Source organism: Symphalangus syndactylus, chromosome 1, assembly GCF_028878055.3.
Source record: "Symphalangus syndactylus isolate Jambi chromosome 1, NHGRI_mSymSyn1-v2.1_pri, whole genome shotgun sequence".
NCBI classification, from domain to species: Eukaryota; Metazoa; Chordata; class Mammalia; order Primates; family Hylobatidae; genus Symphalangus; species Symphalangus syndactylus.
The window spans coordinates 143,520,574-143,526,573 of NC_072423.2; positions in this window are offsets into that span (position 1 = coordinate 143,520,574).

Here is a 6,000-nt window from a genome sequence, read left to right on the forward strand (position 1 = left end):
GGAAAACCAAACGTAGTATGTTCTCATTCATAACTGGGAGCTAAGGTATGAGGATGCAAAGGCGTAAGAATGATACAATGGACTTTGGGGACTTGAGAAAAAGGGTAGGAGGGGGACTGAAGGATAAAAGACTACACATTGGATATAGTGTATACTGCTCGGGTGATGTGTGCACCAAAATCTCACAAATCACCACTAAAGAGCTTACTCATGTAACCAAACACCACCTGTTCCCCCAAAGCCTATGAGGGAAAAAAAAAGAAAAAGAACTACTGTGTGTTAGGTGCTGTGTGAGGTCACAGTGATGTAGCCACGAGCATAACAGAGTTCTGGCTCTCGAGAAACTGACAGGTCTGGTTTTGGAGAAAGACAAATAAACACATAGGCAGTTACTCTACACTGAGTGATAAACAAGATGATCTTGGGTTTTGCTATTGCCCAAGAAGACTTGAGTCAAGCTCTTTGGGGTTTACCTTTTGTCTTTGCCATTTCCTAGATGGTCAATTCTTTTACATCTCTGTGTTGAATATTCTCATCTCTAAAATATGAATAATATTATAACTGTCCCATGGTAATGTTGAGAGGATTAAATGAGATAATACCATGCTTGGCACATAAGTATTTCATAAATATTTGCTATGATGATGACAGAGGAGAAGATAACAAAGGAATTTGAAATGCTAAATTGGAGTGCTGTGTGACTTTCACCAAGAGTTGAAATTGTAAGACGAGAGGAGATGGTCAGAGGAGGTTTTCCAGGGGAGACAGCATATGAAATAAATTGTCAGTCTGGGTAAACTATGTCTTCTAGAAGAGCCCAGCAGTGCAGGTTTTTAATGTTGCTGGTATTTAGAATACTCAAAAATGAGGTGTTAAAAATTGGTTTAGACATGATATGGTCCACTGGGCTCAGGGGAGCCTTAGATTCTGAAAACATTCCTTAGGGTTATTAAAAAGTCAAGGATAATCTTTCCCTTTTTCCTTTTATTCAGCACAGCTCAGTTTTTAACCTATTTTATGTTTCGTTGTTGTTGTTTATTTGAGATGGAGTCTTGCTGTGTTCCCCAAGCTGGAGTGCAGTGGCGCAATCTCGGCTCACTGCAACCTCCACCGCCCGGGTTCAAGCAATTCTCCTGTCTCAGCCTCCCAAGTAGTTAGGGCTACAGGTGCACGCCACCACGCCTGGGTAATTTTTGTAATTTTAGGAGAGACGGGGTTTTGCTATATTGGTCAGGGTGTTCTCGAACTCCTAACCTCAGGTGATCCACCCAAAGTGCTGCAATTACAGGCGTGAGCCACTGCACCCAGCCTATTTTATGTATTTTGATTCCACATAACACTTTGCAGTTTGTTTATGAAAAAAGAAAACCTTTTAATCTCTAAAAGAAGGTTAGACCTCTTGTTCATTTTATAGCTCAAGAAAATTTCTGGCCACGTGTGGTGGCTCACACCTGTAATCCCAGTGCTTCGGGAGGCCAAGGCAGGAGGACAGCTTGAGGCAAGGAGTTTGACGCCAGCCTGGCCAACAAAGCAAGAACCCCATTTCTACAAAAACAATAAAATTATCTGGATATGGTGGTGTGCATCTGTAGTCCTGAGAGTACTTGAGAGGCCGAAGAAGGAGGATTGCTTGAGCCCAGGAGTTTGGGCCTGCAGCAAGCTATGATTGTTCCATCGCATGCCAGCCTGAGCAAGAGAGTGAGACCCTGTCTCAAAAAAGAAAAAAAAAAAAAAATCTGCATTTTTGAGATGACAGGTATTTCTGGTAATGGAATTTCTTGCTCTCTTGACTCAGAACAATTAACAAGCATTGTAAACCCAAGACTGTATCCTGTGTTCTAATAAATGTCAGCACTTCATTCAAAACACTGCCTGAAAAAGCACATACACACAGTAAAAACTATGCTGCTTGGTCGGCAAGTCCAAGACAAGCTTCAACCTTTCGAAGAGGATAAGAACGAATTAAGTATTCCATCATAGCAAACTGACTGAGTCTCGGGAGAAAATGACACAGGGTATTGTCTCCTTAACTCCTGTGGTGTTGGCACGACTTTCAGTTTCTAGGCCTTTCTAATTATAGATGTGCTGTGCAGCATGGCCTCCACCTGCATCTATAATAACAACAATATTCAGCACTTAACATTATCAAAGACCTTTCCAGCTTGAACTAATTAATTCATACAATTCCAACCATCTGGGACAGACAGTATTATTATCCAGGTTTTACAGACACAGAAACACTTCAAAAGACATTTCTCCAAGGTCATACAGTAATTGGAACGGGGCCAGGAGCATATCTTAGAAGAGCTAGAATTTTAAGTTTATTAGAAGATGATAACCTTACCCAGACTGTCTAGATGTGGGGGCAATTTGATATTTTTCTTCAGGGTGCCAAACAGATGCCCCTTTGTTGCATACTACATCACTGTTTGCTTTCTGCTGCAGCTTCTCTCCCAGAGAGAATGATCACGCACGTCATAATTTTCCAGAATACCGGGTAATTTTGGAGCTCTTAAAGCTGGCTAACATATGCCAGCTGTTTCATCTCTTTTACTTCCCTGCTTTATTCCACCTACAGTATCTCTTGACAGTTGAGTGGTATTAAAACACACAGCTCCTGAATTGTAAAATGAAACCTTAGAAAAGTCTGCTAGCTATAAAGCCTTCTCTGTCCTTTTCTGGTGACCAACTAATTGAGATTCTTAGGAATCATATGTTCTTCAAAGAAGGTCCTTTATAGAGAATACTAGTTTTTTAATCACTATTTAAAAAAAAAAGCTTAAAAATAGCCCATGCTTCCCTAGTTACAGGAAAGTTACATTTGAAACTACAGTACGTAGCTTTGGGGTGGAAAGTCACTAATCTCTTTCAACTTTTGTCCTATGCTAATAATTGTGTTTGAAAGAATCTTAATGTCCTCTTGCATTTACTCATGTTGAACAGATAGGAAATAAATAACACTTTCTATAAAACAATCTCTTTCTAAAAAGTCAGAAGCAGATAGACTTTTACATAGATAATGATTATGCAAAATAAAGCAATGCCAAATTAAAATAAAATTTTAACAGGGGCTCCATGTTGACTCAGAGGTCAGCAGGATCGGGAATAAGAAAATTCTGAGAACTTTTGGAGTCTATTAGGAATATGGTGAATGTGATTGAGAATTCTTTCTGAATACAGATCTTTTGAAATCCAGGTTCAAAGAACATCCGTATATTGTTTGTATGTGAGTCATCACGTGGTAGAATGAGTAACTCAGAGGAACTAGGAGTTTGGAGGAACTGGGTATTTTACTCTCAAGGCTGGTTTTCATAGCAAGTTTTAAGCCTGGACTGCTTCATTTTTTTTTTTTTTTTTTTTTTTTTTTTTTTTTTTTTTGAGACGGAGTCTCGCTCTGTCACCCAGGCTGGAGTGCAGTGGCGCGATCTCGGCTCACTGCAAGCTCTGCCTCCCAAGTTCACGCCATTCTCCTGCCCCAGCCTCTCCGAGTAGCTGGGACTACAGGCGCCCGCCACCACGGGCTGCTTCATTTTTAACAAGTTCCATAAATAAATGTGATTCACCCCAAAGTTAAAAGATCATTTCTCAATACTTCCCATTCAGAGAAGCTGAGCAGTTTTGATGTATTCATTTCAGTTCAAGGACAATCTTTCAGAACAAACCTAAAAGTGATAAAAGTTTATGTGAAAAGTTTGGATTTATATTCTCATACGGTTTTCTGAAACAGAGCGAGAAAAGAATAATTCAATGAAGCTGACTGTGTGCACATGGCTATCGGGTGTGCTCCCTAAATTCTTCAACAGCCCAATAAGTGTCCTTTACCTGGAACCAAGACGCTTAGACAGCTGTTAAGTTCCCCACTCTCATTCCTCCAGTCGGCAAGCCCAGGCTGGACTACCTGCCAAGAGGCCATAAATGCCAGCTGCTTCATCATTTAATTAAAAACGAATCCCTGGAGCTCATTGATCACTTTAATTTTTTCACAGGAAAATAATGTTAATCAAAGCACAAGTGGCTGGGCGCAGTGGCTCAAGCCATTATTCACTCAAGCCACCCAACACTTTGAGAGGCCCAGGTGGGCGGACCACTTGAGGTCAGGAGCTCGAGACCAGCCTGGCCAACATAAAGAAACCCCATCTCTACTAAAACTACAAAAATTAGCCAGGCATGGTGGTGGGTGCCTGTAATCTCAGCTACTCAGGAGTCTTGAGGCAAAAGAATCGCTTGAACCCAAGAGGTGGACGTTGCAGTGAGCCAAGATAGCACAAATGCACTCCAGCCTGAGCAACAGAGCGAGACTCTGTCTCAAAAACAAACAAACAAAAAATCTCAAGTTAGGGTGGTACACAACTTTTCTTTACACCATCTTCATCAGCATCCAAATCTTCCTGAAAGAGTCTTTTTAGAAGCTAAAACTTTTCCATGCTGATCTCAAGCCCGGAGCAAAAAGAAAAGAAAGAAATTGGTAAAGTGGGGGGCAGTCTATTTAACCATTTTCATTTTTAGTTACTCTTTTTTTTTCTATAACCATAAATAAAACCTGCCAAAACACAGAGCCTTCAATACCAAGATCTGATGAGTCTCCCATTAAGAGTACTTTCTGGGCCTGAGTGTATTTTGACATGCAAATATTTAAAAATAAATATTTGTATATTTTACCGGAAAAAAATATTTTCCAATTTCCTAAAGTAAGAGAAAAAAAATGTAAGAAGTCTTCCTCTGTGTGAGGGGGAAACTTTATGAAGTGGTTCATCCAAGAAAGTTCCAACAGAGGTGGGAAATGAAGACACACTTGTCAGCTTTTTCCAGCTTGGGTGTTTATGGGTTTGGCAAGAAGATGGTGGTGAGGGGGTGGGTGCCAGACCCGAGGCCCTTTAGAGGGTGGCTGTGACCTCTGTACTGTCACCTTGGTAGGACACTGTGGCCACTGTTTGCAGAATCAGCTGCAGTTACGTCTCTTGCCCTGACTGCACAGTGGGGTCTTACAGAGCGACTGAGTCTGTCTCAGGCAGGATGTTACTGGGAACTTATAGCATGCATTTCTTTTCCCTCCAAAGCTATAGTTGCAAAGGAGGCTGCTCCTCACAGATCAAGTTGTAGGTGAATCTAGGCTTCTTCTTTTCCTTCCTTTACCCCTTTCTCCCTAAGATGCTGGCCCAGTGCACTGGGACACACTTGAGCTCGGTCTGGAACCTTTGTGTCCCCCCCCAGGATTTGGCATTCTCTGCATCAGGCTGTTCAGTGTCTTTAGGAGGCTTCACAGGTGGGCCTGGGGCCAAGTTCAGTCACTGCCCACTCTCCCTCTGAGTACTGATTGTCTGGGACTTGTACATTTTCAGGTATTGATTCATCAGTGCCTCCTATGGTGCTAATAAGGGTGAGCTAGAATGTCTTCCCTTCCTTCTCAGGTAGTGGAAATGCCCTTTAATAATAGTTTATAAAAAACAGCTTTATTTATTTTGGGCCTAAGTTCGCTGATGGGAATTATTGGGCAGAAAGGAAGGAAACTATAGTTGGATGCACCTTGTCAAGCATATCAAAGACACGGCCACCTACTTTTTCAGTACATTCTACAAAACCTAGCCACACAGGACCTCGTTGTCAGGAGAACTTGTTGCGACATTTCCTGTTCCTTATTATTTGAAAATATTACAATAAAAGCTGAGCTGGAAATTGACTATCGGGTTTGCAAAAATCCAGAAGAATGAAGGTCTGGAGGTGTGTCTGTTCCTCTGTGTTCAGTACAGCAACTGTTAGCGAGGAATACGTATTAACCAAAGACCACTTAAGGAAGGATACGCAGCATATGTAAAACACAAACAACATAAACAGAACCATAATCTCCTAGGCCCCGAGTTTTCAGTTTAGGACCGGACTCATTGCGATCTCCTAAAAGGCATGCTTGTTCTCTAAATAAGTTTTCCTGTTCTAGGCTGCCAGATGAGATGTCACTGCCAAGGCAGCCGAATTCACTGCAAGTTTCCAGGATCAGGTTTCCTT